The sequence below is a fragment of the Pavona decussata genome, unplaced genomic scaffold, assembly GCF_977016875.1.
Source record: "Pavona decussata unplaced genomic scaffold, jaPavDecu1.1 SCAFFOLD_249, whole genome shotgun sequence".
NCBI lineage: Eukaryota > Metazoa > Cnidaria > Anthozoa > Scleractinia > Agariciidae > Pavona > Pavona decussata.
This window is the reverse complement of record NW_028145653.1, coordinates 338,875-361,490: the sequence shown is the minus strand read 5'-3', so window position 1 is coordinate 361,490 and position 22,616 is coordinate 338,875. Positions and strand designations below refer to the sequence as shown.

Here is a 22,616-nt window from a genome sequence, read left to right as displayed (position 1 = left end):
CGCTGACATCAGACTCTGACAAACTGTCACACTTATGATACAACGTTGAGAGAGTGGAGATAGTCATCTTTTTGTATTCAGACAAATGACTGAAAATCTATGCATTTTGCTTCGTTTAGTTTTTCCAGAATTGAAGCATAGGCCTGACTTTCTTGGGGGGTAGGAGAGGGAAGGCAATACCGTTCAATGCTTCGGGGTTTTTTTTCAGTTAGCGCTTCGAGGTTTCAGGGTTTCGAGCGATCCAAAACTCGGCTAGAGGGCATGGAAGTCTCTTGGTGTATGTACCCGTTCGTTCTTGATTTATCTTTGCCTTAAATTTCTTCCTATTTCATTAAAATTCAATCACAAAAAAATTCTCCCAGTAAAATAGGATAATTGGACAGTTTGTCCATACATTCAAATGCGGCAAGCAAATCTCACATTTCAAATTTATTAGTATAAGATAGGATTTATAAGCAATACGCGATGTTGTTCTATTTTACTTGATCGTCCCCCTTTAATTCCAGGCGTGTTGATATAAAGGATAAAGAATATCTGTCTATCTTAAGGTGGCAAGATAAGAATAGAATATAAAACTTTGAAGAAGTTGTCGTAATTTTTTTGTTTTATTCTAATATAGTTTTTAAGTCAATGTCTTATTCTTAGCGAATACAGAGACTATGAGTATTCCCCGATCATGAGGTACGGTGGACTCAGAAATGGTGAAAGAGTTTTTCTCGTCATATAGTGTAAGAGTACATGAATTTTTATTTTGTAAAACAAAGATGAAAAGATATTTCAAGGCTTCAAAAAGACCACAATTTGAATGTGTTCGGGAAAATACTCCCGACAGCTATTTCACGCAAAAAACCCACTGGCTTAGGTTTGAACAAAAGCAGAAAAATGTCAAGTTTATTCATTAGCACATGGGCATGGAATTCCACTCCAAATATGGTTTTTGTATCGACCAGCGATTGGTTCCAGCTTCTAATCCATATTCATGACTGAAAGTGCAGAATTCTCGTCAAACCGAACAACTGCTTGGCGAGTGAGGACGTGTGAAGGTGACCTCTGTCGTGGAAGCTTTACTGATACACCAGGTACAAGCGTCAAAGACTTTGAAGGAAGGAATATTCGCTTCGTTAAGACGCAAACGGTAAGAGTCTAATTCCATTACGTGTTTTCAGTAGGTAAAATTTCGAAGTCAGTCGATGTGAGCGCGTCCTGGAGTTTCGTTTTATCGACGTTGAGGTTCACTTCGGCTGCGTGGTTTTAGAATAGAATAATTAAACAGCGCCTTGTAAGAAGAGCTTAACGGACATATAGCAGTTGCAGAAGAGTTAACAATAAATAAACTGAATTTAAGGTCTTTTCTGTGGCAAGAAACCTTTTTTTCCAAGTTGTCCGAAGCGGCCACGTGTTGAGAACTTTGCCAACTGCTTTGCATTAAAAAACTACGAATTCATTTTGCATTCCTGTTTTGAGTTGAGAAACTCACTTAGGCAAGTTGTACTCTTGAAACTTAGGTACAAGTTCCCTGTCCAAATTTATTAGCTCTCTTCAACAACTTTCGCTGTGGTACTGTTTATCATGCTGCACAAGGTGGTTCTACTTTTTGAATCTGTGGATGAAATCCTAAAGTGTGACCATTCAAATGAAAGCTACTGAGTAGTACCGCTTATTATGCTGTACAACGTGGTTCTGTGGATGAAATCCTAAAGTGTACTCTTGAAACTTAGGTTCAAGTTCACTGTCCTAATTCGTTAGCTCTCTTCACCAACTTTCGCTGTGGTACCGTTTTTCATGCTGTACAAGGTGGTTCTACCTTTTGAGTCTGTGCATGAAATCCTCAAGTGTGACCATTCAAATGAAAGCTACTGTGCAGTACTGTCCTATGGTGCCTTTTGTTTGTCATTACTTTATAAGATGAAACTCCAAAATATTTTGGATTTTTATTTCGGGCTTTTCTGATCCTAAAGAAATATCGCATGCTAATGATGATTGCGGTGACGATGACGATAAACGTTATTTAAATTTCAAAGTAATTAGCAAAGCATGCTGCTGACTTTGTGTTGAACACAAACTCATGTGTTTTGTTTGTTTTATTTTCAGGAAGGACATTTTCATAGGAAAGAAGATCGAACAGGAGGTGCAAAAGGATCAGAAAAGAGGAAAAAGCATTGAACTGAAGCAAACGGAACAAAGATAAGATTTCATTTGTGTATAAAAATGATACCTTTGAAAGATGGTGGCAGTGTATTACAAAATTATTGAATTTTCAATTCAGCAACAGTCAATTGATGATCTATTTACTAAAATATCATATGTTTAAATTTGGCAACTATCTAACCATTTTGTGAGAGGGCAGATCCGGGAGGGATTAAGCTGATATTTTCAGTCAGAAATGCTGACGCTCGAATATACGGTCGCTTGAATGAGTTAATTTTGAACACACTGTCGACGCAGCAGAATTTTTTCAATCATTCTTAAAATTAGCAGCCATCTTTTTAAGGTATTATTCTGCAGATCGGTTAAGGCAGTTTTAGCGTTAACTCCGAGTGATCAGTCCATACTGACATACTTTAACGCCACATTTTTCGCGATTTCAATTTGTTTTATGTATAGATTTGTCAACAAATTAACTTGAAACTTAAATTGAATTTTTTTTTAAAGTAAAATTGGGATATGAAAATTGAAAATGAAAAAATGTTTAAAAAATTGACAATTGAAAACGTCAACATCGGAGATCACTCAGTGTTGCGCTATTTAGAAATCGGTTAAGTTATTTTTCAGTTATATTCTCTTGCCAAGGTGGAACTGCAAATTGTATAAAAGGAAATTGATAAAATTACGCTGGATAAAAGGACAGCTCGGTCAAAAGCTAAACAATTGTTTCTCCTTATTCCAAAAAAGAAAAAAAAATGAAATCTGAAACACTTCAAGTTAAGTCGAAACACCTAACAAGGATATCAAGAGATGAGACTACGATTGCGTTTTCGTTCTTAACTACAAAACAATTTGATCGAATGGAAAACATCCAAAACAAATGTTTGTTTTCGTAGGTCAATCTAATATTACCCGATTGTTTACAAATGTCTTGAAAATTATATATTACTTGGTGTGTAAAATGGAAATTTTACAAAACAAATGGAAGTTTAAATTTCAAAATCACTGATTTTTCAGTTTTCTATCACCCTCCGTTTTGGTTAATTCGATATCAAATTGCCTGATTATGTACAAAAATCTTCAAAATTCTACATCATTTGGCTCGTTCATATTCTTAGGAAAATAGACGATTACATTTCAAAATAAATTCTTTAGTTTTGGATCTCTCTCGGTTTTGGTTAATTCGATATCAAATTGCCTGAATATGTACAAAAATCTTAAACTCTATCATTTGGTCTGTGAATGGAAGTCTTGTTCATGTTCTTACAAAATTGGACGCTTAAATTTTAAAATAAATTCTTTAATTTTGGATCTCTCTCTGTTTTGGTTAATTCGATATTAAAATGCCTGATTATCTACTAAAATCGGCAAAATTCTGTATCATGTGGTCTGTGAAATAGAAACTCCGTTGATGACCTTGATCTTTGGACTGAATTACAAAGAAACTAGAAGCTTAAATTTTAAAATAAATTCTTCAGTTTTGGCCAATTCGCGACGGGAACAAAAATAAAAATCAAACATCTACAGTTCGCAGTTCCACCTTCGCTTACTGTTGTCAAGGGAACACAAGGCTTTAAAGAGGATCCCCATGGAAACGTGGAAAACGTGTATCACTAATTGAATTGTTTAATTGTAGCGTGGACATATTTTATCAAGATTTCATTGATCGAAAATTTTATTATTTACTGAAAAGGAAAAAATTATGGAAGATCCCTTCTGTTATTCCTTATGTTCCCTTTACATGCTGTAGAATGTATGATAAAAACAAGCGTCTGGTTGGAATGCTGTGGACTAAACGATAGAAAACGTCTCGGGGACATCTTTTGCACCAAATTAGAGTTACGGACCACAAAAAATCTGTGGCGTGATAACTTCAAATTTTCGTTCAGAAAACACGTCTCAAGTGACAATAAAATCCTCATAGAAACTGGTAAATATGCAAAATCTAACTGAAAGTAAAGAAAATTGAAATTCATTTACCTGCAGAATTTAACCAAGCGTGAAGAGACAAATGGCCTTCCACTTTTACTGACATAGGAAGCTCTACTTTTGAAATTCTCAAGTAATGAAAACTATCATCTGTTTAACTTAAATGAACTCGTTACCGAACACTTAGTAATCATGTCTCTGAACACGCAGAATTCAAACAAAAAGCTCCAAAATAGCCCGAATTTTTCAACGATAAACATTTAAACTGCAAGCAGACTCAGGAATGTCCTGCAAATGATTTTGCAAACCCTGTTCAGCCTGGGATTTTTTTTTTTTTTTTTTGAGTTTCTAAACCTGAGGGGCACTTTGTATCGGCCCCCCTCGTCACTTCAATATCATTAACACTATGACAATGAAACCTGGAGGGTAAATTATATACCCAAACTGTTTTTTTTTAGTGCTCACAAAATGGGACCATAAGGTCATATGATGTGGCAATCACGTGATTGATTCTTTCCAGCCGCCACCTTCAGTTCGCCATTTTGGATTTCTCGATTTCAAGGCCAAAACCTCAGAAAAGTGTTCAAATTGACTCAAAAATAATCAAAACCAACAAAAAATCTAAATCAAAATGGTTAAAAAATGTAAAAGCAACGACAATACACTTTTTTCATAAAAGGTGAAAAATACAAAGTTTGAAAAACAAGGCTGTCAAAATCTTGTCGCCGTGCAAACATCAAATCACATGAACAATTCTGTGTAAAGGAAATTGCTCTCAATTAAATTTTACTGACAAAGCAACATCTAATTAACTCAAACAAACAAGTGACTGAACACTTAGTAATCATGTCTCTGAAATTCAGAATTTTCCTGAAAACTGAACGCAAAGAATTTAAGCAAACAACTCAAAAATGGCCTGAATTCTTCAATGAGGAATCGTGCCTAGACCGACTTGACAACCCAATTGCAAACTAGTTAGGAAACAATATTTATATTAATAAACACCACGAATGATATAGTATTGTCACTTCAAAATTGAGTACCGCAAGTTTGCATCTCTTGCCAAAAAGATACAAATGGTCACAGATTTTATGGAACCTTTCTTGACAGTAATTTTTTTCCATACTCGAAAAAGAACAATCGTCCCTAACTTTTCACTGGAAAAATTATTTGAGCCTGCACTAAATCCCTGATGAAAAATGACAGACAGCACTGAAAGATGTGAAAAATCCATTAAACACCACGAATGATATAGTATTGTCACTTCAAAATTGAGTACCGCAAGTTTACATCTCTTGCCAAAAAGATACAAATGGTTACAGATTTTACAGAACCTTTATTGACTGTAAATTTTTTCCATAACTTGAAAGAGAACAATCGTCCTTAACTTTTCACTGGCAAAATTATTTGAGCCTGAACTAAATACCTGATGAAAAATGACAGACAGTGCTGAAAGATGTGAAAACTGCATAATAGCACACACAATTTTTATTTAAGAAATTGTCAATTCTTAGTCCCAATCTTCAAGTTGTAAGGCACATTTGAATGGCATCAAATTTAATACAAGCTTGGCCCAGAAAGAACTGGCTAAATTTGCGGTAAAATAAGCTTAACTGAGTCACACAGACAACAAGTACTACTCTTTAAAGCAGGCCTAAGAGTCAAACACAGAGCACATTCGATTCTTATCTGTAACTAGAAATGGCACTCGACGTAACTGAAAACTGACAAAAGCTAAACATTTCAAATGCGAACAGACTCAGGAATGTTGCAAACCCTGTTCAGCCTAGTTGTTTTTTTTTCCGAGTTCCTAAATATCGGTATCAGCCCCCTTCGTCACTTCCAGAGCATTAACACTATGACAATGAAGCCTGGAGGGTAAACTGTATGCCCAAACTGTTTCCTTTAGTGCTCAAACAATAGGACAATAAGGTCACTTGATGTGGTAATTACGTGACCGTTTCTTCCCAGCCATCATTTTCAATTTCTTGATTTCATGGCCAAAACCTCGGAAAAGCGTTCAAATTGACTCAAAAAAATCAAAAACAATAATAAATCTAAATTAAAATGCTTTAAAAATATGTAAACGTAACTAAGATACAGTTTTTTTGGACAAAAGGTAAAAAGAAGTTCGAAAAACAAGGCTGTCAAAATCTTGTCACTATGGAAACATCAAATCATGTAAACAATTAGGTGTCAAAGAAAATTGTTCTCAGATAAATTTTACTGACAAAGAAAACTCTTATTCTGAAATTCTCAAGTAATGAAAACTAAAATCTGTTCAACTTAAACGAAATAGTGGCTGAACACTTAGTAATCATGCCTGAAATTCAAAGTTTTCCTGAAAACTGAACACGAAGAATTTAAATAAAAAGCTCAAAAATGGCTTGAAATTTTCAATGAGGAATCATGCCTAGATCAACTTGACAACCCATTGCAAACTAGCAAGGAAACAATATAAATTTATATTAATAAACACTGACAATGATATAGTATTTTCACTTCAAAATTGAGTACCTCAAGTTTGCATCTCTTGCCAAAAAGATACAAATGGCTACACGGTAAGTTTTTTCCGTGTTTAAAAGAAAACAATCATCCTTAACTCTTCACTGGAAAAATTAATTGAACCTGAACTAAATACCTGATGAAAAATGTGACAGACATTGTGACAGGTGAAAACTGCATTATAGTGTACACAACTTTCAGTAAGAAATTGTCATTTGTTAGGCTCAATCTTCACGTTGTAAGTCACATTTGAATGGCATCAAATTAAATATTTTTTAATACAAGCTTGACCCCGAAAGAACTGGCTAAATTTGCGGTAAAATAAGCTCAACTGAGTCACACAGACAAGACAAGGTACTGCTCTATACAGAAGAAAAAATAAAGCAGGCCTAAAAGTCAAACAGAGAGCACATCCGATTCTTATCTGTAACTTGAATTGCACTGACGTGACTGAAAACTGACGAAATGTAAATGTTTAAACTTTATTTTAAGTTTAAAGAACGTGATTATATGAAACCTTCTAGAAACATTTTGTAGGTTTTTGGCTTACGTCATGCTCAGTATTTTCTGCAAGGAGATGCGTAAGGTCTCCATAGGAGTAAATTTACGTTTATTAACACCCTATGCATAATGCATGTCTACTTTCTTATAAAAGACGACACGCAGCAAAGGTAAAAACATATTTTGATTCTGCTGCCATTGGAGTTGTTATCGGACAATATTTGCTGCTGCTACGATCACTATTTTTTGCTACTCTGGGTGCGAGTTGTCGACCAAAGTAAGTCTTTCTTTTTTATTCTCATAGTTATTTAGCCACGTTTTCAATGAGAAGGCATGTTCTACATCAATTGCAGAATAAAAATAGACATTTTCGCCAAATCTTGTGAGTTTTTGGAGTCTTGGCAGTCCTCCTCCATAGCTATAGCACTTTCACGAGACGCGGGGAAAAACAAGTTTTCGCGCCACTGGGTGACCGAGATAAACTGGGCCTCGATTGGGCTCCAGTTCGTACCCACTTCTAAGTAAAGAAGGGAGGTTTCGTTTCCTTCTGCTGTTTTCATTTTGTTTCGTTTCCTTTTGGTTGTTTCAATACTTTTTGTTTCGTTTGTTTCGGTAGTTTCGTTTTAGTACATGCCCCTGCAAACCAGGCTGAATAGGATTAATATTGCATGCATGGAAATAGACCAGCTTAAGTCACTTTGAAATCATGTCTCAATCCTAATCTTCAAACAGACATGTAACAATATTCATCAAAACATGAAAATACATAACAAGAGTACTGATGTATGGTCTATGAAATAGCTAGTCTCCCTAACACATCGAAAACCAGCCACTTTTGAACATCACTAAAATAGCTTTCTTTCTTATCAGGCATGTAAACTGACCAGGAAAATCAATTTGACAAAAACTGACAAACTGATAAACAGACACATATAACAAAAACACTGAAGAGTGCACGGCAAACTTAATTCCCAACATGACCTTACAACAGTAAAAAGAATCAGAAAATCCTTAGATTTGTGAAAGCAAGACTACAGGCCAAACACAATGGCTCCAGGCAGCCAGTAAATTTACTGAGAAATCATCATGATGGTTTTTGAACTTCACTCTCTATAGCCAACTGAGGTAGAAAAAGACCAGAAAATCCCTAAAAGTCCAGTCTTGAACTCAGAGAGACAAAACAAACAAAGAGACAAAGATTATCAGGCAAAATTAAAATGAAACAGGGTTGATCTGCAGATTGCCTAACATTGGGTTTCACTTGAGATTGTGCGATCGAGTCTTGAATTCACACTGAAGATGACATTTGGCCTAACTCTGAGAACGTAAACATTATTTCAAATTTCACCAAAAACTAACATCATCATCATTCTTGGGCTGCAACCGAGATAGAATTCATTGCTCTGCACAAGGAATCTTTGTTGCTCATTTGAAAAATTATTATTAGTCTCAATGCCTTTAGTGAAAGCTGAAATTTTAGTAAAAACAACTAATTAAGAATCACTTAGAATCAATCCTAAACACCAAAATTTTATTAAAAGCTGACTAAATTTTTTAATGTGGCCTGCATATACATGTAGTTTTCATAAAAAAATTGTACATGATGTTCAACTCCACATTCTAACAACATGAAAGCAGACAAAGAAGAAGCTTTTAGGAGAAAATCATTTCAAATGCCAGAACTTGTTGTCAAAACAGAAAAAGCTGTTCCATAAAATAAATAATTAAAATAAATGAAATCAAAACTGCTTGTTCGTCTTAAGGTTACCCTATACCTTCAGAGGTGTCTTCAGAGGAGTCTCGCGTCCAAGCCATGTATCGCATCCGGTTTAAACTGTAGATACCTGAACCCTTATAACAAATTAAAGCTTATAGAGCTGGCTATCAAACTAAACCAAGAATTTTGAAATAAAATGAATTACCGAATTTTTAGCCCTGTTTTCTCAAATCAATTTTTTCACTTGGAGGAGCCACTTCAAAGAGCTAAAACTAAAAAAAAAAATTGTTCGTTTGCCTTCAAATTTTGACAGTAGCTAGTTTAACATATAAACAACAAAAACATGTCTGCGAATTTTTTCTTTCGAAATATTTTTTCTCCGAGAGCGATTTTTGTACGATCACTCCTCATTTTTGTCATTCTATTTCAAAAAATGCTCTATAACTTTTCATTGCAATTGAATATGGCAAAATGCAGACATGTTTTTATAGCCCTTTGGGTCCGGAAACTGAGGAGCAAATTAATTTAGCGAAAAACAAAATTCGCTTTGACTTGTAGCTTTAAAAAGGTGATTCGGATGCTCGCATTTAGAGGTCGTGAAAAATTCGACAATTCATTTTATTTCAAAATTCTTGGTATAGTTTGATAGCCAGCTCTATAAGCTTTAATTTGATACAGTCGAACCTCCCTTTGCGACCACCTCTCATAAGCGACCACCTCTCAATAGCGACCACTTTTCAAAAATACCAAAAGTTTTCAAGTCAAATCACTATAGATGGAACCTCTTGTAGGCGACCACCTCTTGTAAGCGACCACTTTTAGAGATGTTTGTTTAAAATTATTTTTCATTTGTTTTTAACCTCCCGTAGGCGGCCATTTGACACACAATCTGCTGTATCTCTCACAGGCAGAAATTGTAAAATGTGTCGCTGTAACATATTGGCCCACATCATTACAGCGGATGCCGTATATATTAAAATCTCACAGCCGGAGCTACTAGAAGTGTCTTCCGAAATAGCTTCTAACATACACATGCACTATAGTGTACACTGAAATAAACTTTAATCAGGTTGAATCCATTGTAGGAAAGAAACTCTCTTATCTTGTAAATAGCATGCATGACCGGTGATGACTCTCTCAACCTTGTATTACTCAACAAAAAAATTGTGGCGATAAAGAACGTCAACTGGATTGTGACAAACAAACAAATGCGAAAGTAGTAGATGCTTTGGGCTTGAAATGTAACATTGCAAAACTGTTGTTTACTGTTTGCTCCTAAATCAGGCAGTCTAAAGAAAAATTATTACCAGTGTCTGATCTAGGATTTCCATCGAGGGGGACAATGTGTCCCAGTCAACAATTTTCAGGGGGACATTTCAGTTTTTTAAGGGACACTAAATTTGTATTCTATTTAATATGAAAAACCAATCTGGTTTTAGAATCACTTTCCTACAGTATTGTTATCATCAAAATAAATGTACAACTTCTGTTTATAGAGAAGAGCAAGTTTAGTCATTAACAAATGTATTTTCGGCCATTTCGATCTCTTGAAGAGCATTTCGGTGGTCTTGACTTTCAATATGGCGAACTAGTGTTAAAGTCCTATAGTTTATGCAACCACTGGTGAAAGGATTGGATTTACCTGATTGTTAGCAACACGAACAGAACATACCCTTCGGTGGATCGTAATTGTATTTTTCAAGCCAGGTATCTTGAAAGTTTCGCTTTGCAACTTTAGCTTTTGGTTCACTCCCCTGATCTTTTCCAGGCTCAGCTTCATCGGTTTCTGCGTTTTTAAAATTGTATTCTGGTTGACCTTAGCCAAAAAATGCTGAAATCTTTCCGGTGTATGACATTTGCAGACTGCAGACGGCTAATTGTAAAATAATACGCATTGAAACATAAGAATTAATGCTTATGCTTTCTACAGCCCAAAATGTACCAGGCGCTCTTACCGATCGATACTTCGATGTGAAGATTTTTACTCATTTCCTGCAGTACTGCTTCTTCTTCATTTTTTCTCAAAACTAGGAATGTCTTTTCCTTACTTAGTATGCTTCCTTCAGAAACCAATTGCTCGGGTTCCCGATGAGAAAAAGAGAAATTAAACGAGCCACACCATCGCCATGTTTTCTTTTATTTTCTTAGAAGCCTGGGAATAACGGTACCACAGGGTCCCACAGTCACAAAAGCCTTCTCGAAATAAGGATTTCTATGGGAATTAATCGTAAGATTCATAAAACATTGAAAATTCACGTACACTGCCATTTAATATACATATCTCAGAAAGACATGTAAAAAAACGTCATTTTTAGCAAGTTTTGATGTTTTATCGATAAACTCCGCTCCTCAAATTAATCATATACGTAATTTAGCTTAGGAGGCTGTTGTGAGTCAAGGTATCCTGTACGCAAATTACAATTGGAGAAAACAATTTACAGTCTGCAGTCTGCATTCTGCGGTCTGCAGTCTGCAAATGTCATACACCGAAATCTTTCTTTGCTTTGACATGACCCTGTTCAGCTCGATCAGTCACCATTTTACAAGCACGTGGGTTTCAATGAATTAAACCCCCTATAGCGATTACTTATACTAGTTTCCAGGGACCTGGAGTATGACGGCCATTTTGATTATGTCAGACGACTCGAATAGGATTCTCCGCATTTGGGTTCTCGTTTTTGCATTCTCCCCAAATTTTAAACGGGATATTGCTTTCAAAAGATTTTGAACAAGGAGAAATCACAAATTCCTTGCATCCACAAAATTTGAAGTGTGCCAAAATGACCCAGGCAACGAATTTGAAGTGGACATTTTTTGCTCAAACTGCGCATATCCCGCAATGGCGCGCTCTAGATCAGATACTGTATTACTTTGGGTTTTGATAAGCACTGACAAAAGGATTAGGTCTCCGCAATTACCATAGTACATTACCCGAAATTTAGACCCCCCGTGGTCTGACCTCTGTAAGCCACCACCTCCCGTAAGCAACCACATATACATTATGGGTGGTCGCTTACGGGCATCTACATTTTAAACTGGACGCGCTACATCGCTTAAATGCGAGACACCTGGGAAGGTACAGGGTAACCTTAAAATCCTTATTCAGTGAAAAATGGCAAAATGACAATATTTAAACTTTAAGCAGGTCAGAGAATAGACCAATAGACCGAAGTCATTTTTACACCTTTTGAATACATGTTTTACAAAAACCACTAAAAAAAATCAGTAAAACCAGCCTAACTGAAAACACACAAATGTCCTGTTCACCATACATGTATATATGTTTACTGATAAATTGTTCTCCATCATCAGTTGAAAGTCTGACAAATTACTACTTGAAATGGTACAAGCCGTTTTAAAAATTCTGAATACCATTTTCACAGAGGATGCATTTCTCAACATGAATTGAATGCAAAATGGTGTATAGTTAAATCTGCACTAAGAAATAAAATATTGAAAATAAGACAGCATTTCTCTATCTCAACATTTATTCAATATGCACTCAATTCAATTTACAGATTCTACACAGAAAACTATCAAGGAGTAGCAACAAGAAATTGTCTTTAACTTTAAGATTGTGCTGGATTGGCCATATTCTGGGATGAGGATAAACGGACCGGAATAGCCTAGCCCTCTAGCCTTTTTTTTGGGGGGGGGGGGGAGGGGGGGTAGATATGGAAATTCCTCAACATCAGAATCTCCAATTAAAGCTGAGAAACAGGCAACATTTGATCAAACTTGGAGACAATCATAAAAGTCCATGATTTCTACTTTGCAATATTTGGAGCTACTGTGAAGCTATAATAGGAATACTTGAGAATGATTCAGTGAGTGACACAGGCATACTCGGAAAAAGGCAATTGATCTGAGCTGTGCTCCTAGCAGAAGTCGAACCTAAGAACTTTTGATTACTAATTCAGATGCCCTACCACTAAGCTACGGGAGAGTACAAAGTTCAAAGAGAGCTACAGGAAACTCTTATTGAAAAATGACAGCCTCTGTGAGAAAGATAATTACATCAAGTACACTGAGAAATAGCACCCCTTCCTCAAAACTCTTAATGAAAAATAGACAACCAGCCTAAGATTTCTATGCATAATCACTTGTTCCTCAATCTTGTTTAATCATAAAAATCATTGCATAAAAGTTGTAGTTGTTTGGCTGCCTATAAAAAACGGAAACGAAACTGGAGCATAAACTACCGCATTTACTCACACGCCTAGGCCATATTCCTGTGGTTACCCTTAGCTGCATGCACATCCCAGCTATAACCCCTAAAAAGATTGTGCTGGATTGGCCATATTTTGGGATGAGGATAAACGGACAATCTTTTTTAATCATTTGTTATCGTAAAGATCATTGCATAAAAGGGTAAGCCATTCTTTAGAAAAGAGAAAACAAAACGCCTGATAGTTTCATCACAAAATCCTAAACTGTGACCTTTCATATGGAGCATGGTGCTGTTTATTAGTTCTAACTTTTTGGATGGGCAATTTCTGCTTTCCCATTTTCTCTCCTGAAAAATATATTCGATACTGGCTTCTTTATATCTGTGATTGCACTGTATCTTGAAAACAAAACTTTGTTGTAGTTGTTTGGCTGCTTATAAAAAAGAAACGAAACTGGAGCATAAACTACCGCATTAACTCACACGCCTAGGCCATATTCCTGTGGTTACCCTTAGCTGCATGCACATCCCAGCTATAACCCCTGTCCCCACATTTTAACTGCAGCATACATGTAATACTGGACTATTAATTTTCCAAGAAAAACAAAATACACAGATTTGCTCGCATCTAAGCTGCATTCTTTTTAACCTTTAAACCTTGCATTGTATTTTGTTCAAATTTGTATGGCACAACAGTGAGTAAATATGATAGTCCTATTACGCTTCATAAAGTAAAATGAGTTTCTCTACCTCTACTTGCTTGCTTGCCCAGTTACAGAGATGATCATCTTTGCTGCTTGTTTGAATCTGACATCTGAAAATTCCTTGGATCCTTTATAGAAAGAGAACAAAAACATATCAATCACTAAATGTAGTAAGACAAAGACAGCATTGTAATGAAAGGTTAAACTGTTTTGAGATGTGTAGGGTCAGCAATTTAAGAGTGTCTCAGTTTAGCATGCCCAGTCTACGATGTATGTCGGATCTATAATTTGGTTATTTTGTGTTCCTAGTCTAAGATCGTATTCAATTGAACACATTTTGGATTAAAAGTAACAACCTTGTACGTAAAAAAAAAAATATTCTCATTCTGGAATAGGGCCAATCGGACGCACATTAAGCTACAATGGTGGCTATTTAATTGTCCATATTCTGGAATAAGAATAAGCGGGATAGCTGTTAGATTTCTCTTTTTAAGTGAATTTAGGAATTTCCAAACTTTTGCGGATAATTTAAACACTGCTTTGCATTTCAGTAACTCTTATGAGGGATTTCTAGAAATCATTATATGTATTCCCATTCTGAAATAGGGCCAATTGAATGCAAACTAAGTGATTTTGCTTAAACAAACCAATAATGACTCGCCAAAGAGTAGTTATAAATTTCTCTTTTATAAATAACCAACTCACCTCTTTAGACAGTAATTCTAGGTTGAAGCGTCTTTCATGACTTCTCATCCCTCATCTGAAATTTACCTGGAGAGAAAGAATTAAATAGAGGATCAGCATCTGGAAGTGAAGTAGTAATGGACAGATCTGAAACACATGGTTTTTGTTAGTCTCTTTCAGAGATAAAGGTCAAGTCGTGAGTAGTCAGACCAAAAAAAGAGCTAAACCTGGTTCTCGTAACATAGAATCAAAGGCTCCTGTGAGCCAACTCGTGATTGCAGAAGTGAATAGTGGTAACCGTAAAGCAGTGCTTGTATCAAACTACACTATGCGGACGCCATGCTGCATTGCCGGAATGCATTATCAACATGTATAAAGTTATTTGCTTAACACGCAAACCAATTAAATTACACACTCACTCTGATTCCTTTCGATACATGAAGCAAGTCAAAGATGGAAGTGTATGTTCTTCAGGTGGTTTTACGTGGTTGCCAATCAACAAAAGAAGCATCCAGTTTTTATTCCCAGAACCTCTGTATTTTGTTTTCCTCGCATCGTGTTCTTGCCGAATGAAACTTGATACAATATAAACTGTTTTGGTTGCCTAGGACGTGACCTAAATCTTGCCAGTCTTTTCAGCATGGTAATTCCTTTCTACATTTAAATGATGGCTTCTGTCAATGTTTTATAACATCAGAAGACGTTTTCAATCTTGCTAAAGTTGCTATTTTGGCTGTATACAAGTGAATGTAAATTATAGAAATGTGTCAGGCATTAAGGTACTCAGTAAGGTGCACTGGACTCTCAAGCAAATTTTCAGTGTTTAAGTTTGTTCCGGTGAATCAATCTTATCACTCACACTGGGCTAAAATGAAATTTATTGAGTAGTTTAAGTTTCCTATTTTACCCTTAGCCTTTCACCCACGGAATTGCCTTGGATCGTTAAAGTCAATTGAACGTTTACATTTTGTGCCAGGAGATAGAAATGCATGAGGTGTTCGGCTGTATGTAAATTCATTTTTTAACACCAAAGGAAGATTTAGTGCACTATGGAATTTCCTATTCTTTCACTCACAGGATTTCTTGTTTTCAAATTGTTTATAAATTTCGACCGATCAAAAAATCCTGAGGTTTGGTCGTGGTCGCTTCAGGATGCCAGGATACGGGTATTTTTATAGGATCTACAGGTTGTGTCTGATCTGTTCTCACTGCTAAGTTAAATTAAGGAATGAATCTGATTGGCTTTTAAAACCACAAAGTCGAAATTCTTTGTTAAAAAACCTTGGCTGGCCCCTGTTGAAGTCCTTGCACTGTAATAAACCACACGAAAGTTGCACTATAACCCCAAGAAGGTTTAGAGCCTATGTACAAGTATTTAAGCCCCTTCTCTTACTTGAACAATGTTTTTTCATGACAATCTCTTTGCATAGCTCTGTAAGTGAAATAAGTTTCCTTACCTGTGGTTGTTTATAATCCTGTTTCAGATGATTTTAGGCTCTGGTTGCTTGCTTGATTCTGGCATCTGAAGGTTTCTTTAATCCTGCATAGAAATATAGTGCATGGTTAATAATATAATTAGTCAGCTATTGAAAATTAGAAAGTTCAGAACTGATCTGCAGTAATTTTTCGTGATACACTTGGCACCAAAAGCCCCATTTACACTACAGAAAATTTTTGGCACGGTTTGGACAAAAATGGTACGTGTTTAAAGAAAAAAAAGAGGTTCAGCTTGGGTAAATTCTGTAGTGTAAATGATTTTGCCAAACCAAAATTTCACCCGTGCTTGGCCCTTCTGAAAAGGTAGTCCGAGCATGGGTGAAATTAGTACCTGTTCCCAAAATCACGATTGACCATGCAAAACCAATTTTTTCCTGACGAGCCTTTGTCACTTTGGTCAGCACCATTTGTTGGAGCATGTTTAGTAATTCCGTGGGCTGAGCAACAAGCAAGTCGCCAAGAAAATTTTGTGGTCACTCTTGGAAAGAAAATGAAGTAAAGGAATACACTTGGTGTCCGTGAATACTGTTTCCAGCATCTCAAACCAGTGACCACTGCATGTTAACATTCAAAATCGTCACTCGATAGGACAGTTACAAGCCAGCATTGCTGCTATTACAATGAACATTTTGTATCTTCGCCTTTTTCTATTATTCTGAAAAGAACAGGAAGAGACTGAAATTTGATGCCCCTGAAACAAGATGTGTGGCCTTTTAGAAGTAGACACCCCAAATACTTCTTGTCTGCTATGTTTGAATGAAATAAGCCATTGGCCACAATGTACCCTAAGGAATAATCGTGAACGCTACCCAAGATGTTGAGCCTTTTACCCATACCAAAAAAATTTCTCACAGTGCTTAGCACGGCAGAAAAAAACCCTGTGTAAACAGGACATCAGTGATATATTTCTTGGTACACGTACCATTTTTATCCGAGCCATGCCAAAAATTTTCTGTAGTGTGAATGGGGCTAAAACTGATGCTTTGTATAAGTTTAACTACATGTACAAATTAGTTATTTTATATATCAAAAGTCTATGTATCAACATTCACTGACTCCCCAAACCAATAATCCTCAAGTACAGTATGAGGTCAGGGGCAGGTTGTATTGAAAAATAACCAGTGGAGATGCACTTGAAAGAATTTGGTAGAAATTGATAGAAATGACAGGTGGCAAAGGTCTTGTAACAACCACAAGCAACTTTGATGTTTGTTTTGCACTTGTGGGAACCAATGCTTCTTTATTGGTCAGCTTTACATAGTGTCTGGCGGCTGCTAAAAATACCTCCTGGAGTTAGAGCATGACTTTTGACTGAAATATCCGATTATTACGAACATTTTTTTTGTTGCGGAGGCAAATTTCATTTCAATAGATCGAGTTTATGGATTGTAAACACAACCCAGGGCCCGGTTTTTTTCAAAAGCCGATTTAGGCTTATATTGTCCACGATTAAAAATTATCCGCGCTTTTCATCTCACGTATTAAAAATGTTTTTAAAAGCTAATTTTAAACTATTGGTAAAGAAAAGTACAAGTGAAAGCTGAGGAACAAAAATATTTTGGGGAGAGCCTTCATTGATTTGCAATTAAACTCGAATCAAAGTTCACGTCAACCCAGGATTAGCTTAATCGGGCTTCAAACAACTGGGCCCAGAAAATTTACAAAGCAGAAACAAAAATTTCAAGTTACAAGATTAACATCATCACATACTGCATGAAGTGAATTGAAAGTCAGAATGGGAGAGAAATATCTTTTTGCAAAATGTGCACTTTTCTAACAATGGACTTATCACTGCGCTTGCACCTCTTACATATTTTTAGGAACAATTCCTTACAATTCAACCGCTACACAAAATCAAAGCAAAATGTAAAAAGAAGCAGAAACATCATCCAGCAGACCATGCTAACTGAGTGGGGCATTCTAAAGACAGATTTGCCGGAAATTTTGTGAATAAAAATGGTCAATTAATAATGCTGAACTTTAAAGATTCAACTAAAGTGGAGACTTTTCATGAAAAGTAAGTGCTTGACCTTCCCTCTCTTTTACATATTACACGCAAAGTGTAGAATTTGCATGTAATTATTTACACCCATTTGCGTGTAATTTTTTTACTCACATGTGGTGTGCATGTAATTTGTGTGTAAATTGCTAGCAACACAGCGGATTTACACACGATACATGCGTGTAATGCTGCCATTCCTGGAGCCAGTACTGTAATAGTGAAAGTTTGGTGAAATTTTTAACAAGTATCTTTTAAGAAGAAGACTAAAATGGTATACTGTCTTCTGCTAAAAATGTTTTTTTAACCTGTATTACTCAAGTGTCACAAAACATGTAATGCCCTATCTCCGTCTGACTTGTCACAGACTAGGTTTCTCATACTCAACAACGACCTTCAAAAAAAGTGCATGGCCAATGTGTGCTTTTATCGTTTTGAAGCAAATGTTTCTCTCAAGGTGAAAGAAATCAAAATTTATGTCAACAAGAGGCTATGTGAAGCCTATACTTGTGTTGTACAAATAACGGTGATTACTTATAGGGTGACAAACTCTGACAGATTCAAAAATTCAAATTGACTAGATTGTCTTGAGCAGTGATATAAAAACTGGACATCGGCAGTAATCATATGATTTTTCATGATACATTGTCATTCTTAGAGTGCAACAGTGAATTGCAATGTTGTTTTGGTCGAGGATGAAAACACAGATTTTGAGTCTAAACAAGCATTATTTTGACTTTCTTTAGAACCACTAAAATACTAAGATAAGAAAGTTTGTTGTCTGCATAATTTTGCGTGACAGGTAAATTAGGCTTATCTATTTTGCTCTCCAGGAAGCATACATGTCATCCATCTAAAAAATTTAAAAAAACATCAAGAATTTCTATTCTTAAGGTGAAACAATAGTCGCCTTTACCTCTCAGCAGACACAATAAAACCAAAGAATGTGTAAGGTAAAAGACTTGCACATCAAAAACCCAATGGTCGCTTTTAGACAAAAACAGGTTAAAGGCAGGATTGGTTATAATTTAAAATTATTTATTGCTACTTTATTTTGGTAATTTGCAAATTTACTCAATTTAAGGTTACTTCCATGTTTCGCGAGTGCCTTCAGGGAAATCTAGCGTACGCGCGCTGCTTTCGATAAAACCACGGAAAACTATATATCACTGTAAAGCTGATAAATTGAAGTTTGCGAAAATATCAAATGAATGTTTTTTTTTATTTTGGTGGATACATAAGCGCTCAGAGGCCTGCAAACTCAATACTAGCGACGTGTACTTAACTGAATTACCCCCTCTCACGTAAAGGCGCAAAATCAAACAGACTGCACAATATCAATCAGGAGATAATAGGCTAACAAAGTGTGTCAGGCTTTTTCTTTATTCCTATCGGTTTGTGAGAAAACCCATCTTAAAGATGGACAATGGAAAATTTTTGTAGTCCCCTCAGATGTTAACACGTCACGGGAAAAATATTTTGAATTTCGTAAAAGCCTGACACACTTTGATGCATTAATATCTGATGACCATTTTGGCCAAATTTCGTTGAAATCTGGCAAATCTACATACCCTATTAACTCATTTGAAGATGGGGAATTCGCCCAAAAACAAAAGCCGTGTTTTCGGCCTCGAAACATTTTCCGAGTTTTCGCACCTCGTTAAAATTTTTGTCAACGTGCTCACGCCGCCGGCCAATCAAACACAAAGAAGCATTCCCTGGGGAGTTCTGTAAGCATTTAGTGTTACTGTAATATTATGTAAAAGCGATGTCGTTATGGGAAAAGTTAAGTCAGGTGCGAGAAAGCCACCGGCTAAACCAAAACAAAGAAGAAAACGGCAGATAGACGCAGAGCATGAAACTGGCAGCCCCAGCGGAGTTGACACGAGACACGCACTTCTCACCGCTATCAGTACACGAGGCTGCGTGCTGAGGTTCGCTGCTTATTTTCAGCCAGTCAACAACGGCGAAAGTGGCTGGATTGTCGCCGGCATCTTCGATTTCGGACTCCCAACTGATGTTCGACTCTCCACTATCCAATTTCTCGTTCCTTGAATTTCTCTACTGCCAAGGCAGTTATAGAAAATCTGACTGGTTGTCCCAAGAACCCTTGTGGCTCTCTGCCAGCTGAAGTTTTTTGGTTTCGTCAAATGATTTTTCGACCTTCTTGGGGCCCGATTTTTTCTTAACTGTCACCCAAGGTGACTTTTCTAGTTTCGCTTTCTTCATAACAACCTTTTACGCAATGCTTGAATCCAAAAAGGAACGCTGTATCACAGGAAAATTTTACATACAATGCCGTGACCTTGCGATGAACACGATGTAAACAAAAATATGCAAATTTGCCGGTAATTCAAGATCGTGGGTAAATTTTGCCGCGTAATATCTCAACACAGCCCGCATAAATTGGATTATGACACCTTCGCTCGCTCAGCGCTTTTCCTACAAACCTTTGTTTTTTAGATAGCTTGCGTTCTTTTTAATATTTCTAACGGCTGTTTTCACGAAACTTTGCATCCCTTTCTTGTTTTAACAATTATCTAAAAAAAATTATTTGAGAAAAATTCGACCTTTCTTCCCCATAAGTAACCTTAAGTTGGTGTGTCAGACATTTTATGCGTCTTTTGTTTCTTCTTTAAACAATTTTCATCCATAGAATTTTCAAAATGCACGATACAGAGGAGAGGAGCTTTCGGCAATACATGTAATTGTGCTTAATTGTTCACTTGCATCATTGAAGTGAAACTCATATGTAATTAACTGCAGCTGTAATTTTCTGTTATAGTTTAATATATAGCTTGTTATTAGTTGCCATAGCTATTGTGTGCTCTTCTTATATTACTGTTTTGTATTCATATTTAAATTTAACTATTCTAGGCTTCCCTCATAGCGTAGAATTAGCGTTTTGCTCTCCTCTTTTTCTTTTTATATGTGCATTTGTGCTTCAGCTTTCTTGCTGCCCTGTATTTTATTTCTATTTAATACTGATGTCAACTGGCTGCCTGGCTCCGCTAGCCCCCCTTGGTTTCTCCAGGCAGCCAGTACTCTAATTATTTCTTTTAATATTTTCTTTGTTGTAATTTTATTTTTGAGCAAGAGTGAGTACAAATAAAGATTGATTGTTGTTAACTGACAGTAAATGCAGTGAAATGTTCTGATGTGTATGTTTCTTTTTATTTTAAGTCCGATTGAATACACTTAGATTTTATGAGCTTAAATTGACATTTTCTATAGTGATAAGTAGGCAATGTTCTTCTTCGGCAGAAATGGTCTAGCACAAAGTATTTAATATACTTCAGCGAAAAAATTATAGTTAGCAGTGAAAGCTACAGCGTCTCTCGCTTGAATTTGTAGCTTGCTTCTCCACTCAAGTTCAATACATAAGAACAAAGTTCATTCTACCATTATGTACATGAATTGAGAGCAAACACATATGTAAAACAGCAATTATTGAAAAGAACCCAAAATGTGTCATGCTTCTCCATACAAAACAATGGTGAATCACGAAGTGCAAAACATACCCAGATATACCCCTTGTACCCAGATATACCTATAATGTGGCCATGCACAAACAGTATGCAAAAACAAAAAAAGGAAAAATCAGAGCAGAAACCTTGACTCGTTGCCACACCGGCACAAGTGAAAATAAAAGAAAATAGAAGTGACCACACTATAATGAGTAAAAAATGCATCAAAGGGAAAACTCTACCAATTGTACCTGGGTCCCCAGATACCAAAGGTCATGCAAAAAGTTTATCTTTATGGCATGTGGTAAGCTGTCTGAATCTTCTTGTCGCACCAAATCTAGGACAGGTCTCTTTTACAGGTCACAAGTATTGGTCATTGTTGTACTGGTATATAACCAAGAGAGTTAGTGTACCCTAGGCTTGAATTAGATTTTTAGCATGGAGTTTACGGCTAGGAGACCCTGTTAAGCTTGTTTATATACATTATTATTGTCACAGTGACATGCAGTTGTGACCAATGACCTGTAAAATAAACCTGCCACAAAGCCAGACTTAATTGTACTAGCATATGAACTGGGCCTAAGTCACTGCCAGGTTTTTTACACATTAGCCTTAGTTTGAATCAATTAATTCCAAAATAAGTTTAGACCACGACTAAACATTCTAACATAATTTGTTATAAAACATTTTAAAATTAATTTGTTGGTTCAACAATGTTGCAACGTTTAACATACCGTATTACATGATGTTTGACCAACATATTTTGCTGGATGAATGTTTGAGTGTTGTTAAATGAAGCTTAGCCACGCGTGCAATATTCTTTACATACAGAATGTTTACGTTGTACAACAAATTATGCCCCCGGGCCCGGGGGGGGGGGGGGGGGGTACTCCTCGGAATTCTTGGTGGGGGTGTGCCGCCCGGGTCTTCAAATCCCGACCCTATTTCAGACCGTTATTGTCAAAATCTTTACCTTTTTTCAGACCAAAACGGCTCAAAAACCATACCCTTTGGGGCGGCACATACCTATATACCTTATATAGGGGAATACCCCCCCCCCCCGGGAAATTATGTTGGACCGTTTTATAGCTTATGCTGAACAAGAGAAATTCAAAACTCTAAGTTACTTACCGGCCAACTCTCCGTTCCTCATATAAGCTCATGTCCAGCCAGCCAGTCCTATTAAACCAATGCAGGAGAAAGATTTATGTCCATGGAGCAGTCAAACAGTCCTTTTCGTGAATGACAAGCGGCCATATTGATTATGAGCTAATACGCACGGTGCTTCAGGGAGCTCATA

General features: G+C 36.4%; 2 long non-coding RNA genes across 3 annotated transcripts in view; one reads left to right on the top strand and one right to left on the bottom strand.

Moving 5' to 3' along the window:
- The window catches only part of LOC146457045 (uncharacterized), a 26,688-nt gene extending 4,072 nt beyond the window's left edge, over positions 1–22,616 (bottom strand). The window contains exons 1-4 of one of the 2 annotated variants that reach the window (XR_014858622.1): positions 22,448–22,616; positions 15,811–15,893; positions 14,375–14,440; positions 13,716–13,797 (exon numbers count right to left, since the gene is read on the bottom strand). This is a non-coding gene — a long non-coding RNA (uncharacterized LOC146457045). Of the gene's footprint in view, positions 1–13,644; positions 13,798–14,374; positions 14,441–15,810; positions 15,894–22,447 lie in introns of those variants that run through there. The other variant, XR_014858621.1, reaches the window with a different exon arrangement.
- On the top strand, positions 980–2,201 carry LOC146457046 (uncharacterized). The gene is made up of 2 exons (XR_014858620.1): positions 980–1,135; positions 2,092–2,201. It is a non-coding gene; the product is annotated as an uncharacterized LOC146457046 (long non-coding RNA).